Genomic DNA, 1,497 nt, shown 5'->3' on the forward strand with positions numbered 1-1,497 from the left:
TGTGTAAAAAGTTTGGGGACCCCTGGTTTAAATGGTTTGAGCATGCTGCCCCCAGGTGCTGAGGATGGCTCCATGGCCTGGCCACAGATGCTACAATAGCTTAGTTGCAGAACAATGAAACAGCAGCCCCAGATGAGCAGAGCATTGCCTGGTAGGGGGCTGGCTGGGAGGATCCTGGTTGGGGCACCTGTCTGTCTCTGCCTCCTGTCCTCTCAATTTAAAAAAAAAGAATGAGCATATCTAAGCCCAACCTTATTCCTACTAAGCCAGAAACCTTTGCCGTGGTTGGTGGTGGTGGTGGTGGTGGTGGGAAGGCGGGTTGGAAGGCTTGGATTCTGATTTTAAAATTTTTTAAATATTTATTTACCAATTTCTTTAGAAATAACAGTAATAAAACCATTACATGCTAACATACATCTCACGAAAAATAGATATATTTTCCAAAACAACAAATAACTTAGTGAAAAGAGTGGTATTATTTTATATTTTTTAGAAATTTCTTTAATATCTAGCTTTAGTTAAGGACAGATGAATTCTCTTTTCTGCTTCTTCATTGACTCTGTTGTGATATGTTGTTTTGGTTGAAGTCTGGCCTCTCCTGAAATGGGAGGGGAGAAGAGAAGAGTGCTAATGTTGCATCCTACTGAGACAGAGACTTCTCTTTGACCCTCAATAGCCATCCTCACTTTTCATTATAACAAGAATTTGTGCCTGACCAGGCGGTGGCGCAGTGGATAGAGCGTCGGACTGGGATGCGAAAGGACCCAGGTTCGAGACCCCAGGGTTGCCAGCTTGAGCGTGGGCTCATCTGGTTTGAGCAAAAAGCTCACCAGCTTGGACCCAAGGTCACTGGCTCGAGCGGGGGGTTACTCAGTCTGCTGAAGGCCCGCGGTCATGGCACATATGAGAAAGCAATCAATGAACAACTATGGTGTCGCAATGAAAAACTGATGATTGATGCTTCTTATCTCTCTCCATTCCTGTCTGTCCCTGTCTATCCCTCTATCTGACTCTCTCTCTGTCCCTATAAAAAAATTAAAAAAAAAAAAAAAAAAGAATTTGCAGCTATGCACATGGCCACCATCCCTTGCAGCTAAGTATTACTTAGCGCTGGTCAATGAGATGTGAGTTGAATTGCTGTGAGGCAGTTCTGAAAACCTTCTTTAAGAGCTAACTGATATATACCCCTTGCCCTTTCTTGCTTCCTTCCTCCAGGAGAGAGATGGCAGGTGTTGTTATGAACCATGAGCAAAAAGCCTAAGTGGTAGGGTCCTAGGAACTAGCAGAAAGCTGGAAGTTGTATAAGAAGGACCCTGAGGATTTCATGGAACAGAATTACCATCTCAGTGTGGGATTACCTCTACATCAGGGGTCTCAAACTCGCGGCCCGCAGGCCGCATGCTAATTTTGTGCGGCCTGCAGACTAATCCACGAAGTTCAAAATATTTTGGATAAAATTAAGTAAGTCTAGGGGCCTACTTGTATTTTTCATTTCTC

Source organism: Saccopteryx bilineata, chromosome 7 (genome assembly GCF_036850765.1).
Source record: "Saccopteryx bilineata isolate mSacBil1 chromosome 7, mSacBil1_pri_phased_curated, whole genome shotgun sequence".
NCBI lineage: Eukaryota > Metazoa > Chordata > Mammalia > Chiroptera > Emballonuridae > Saccopteryx > Saccopteryx bilineata.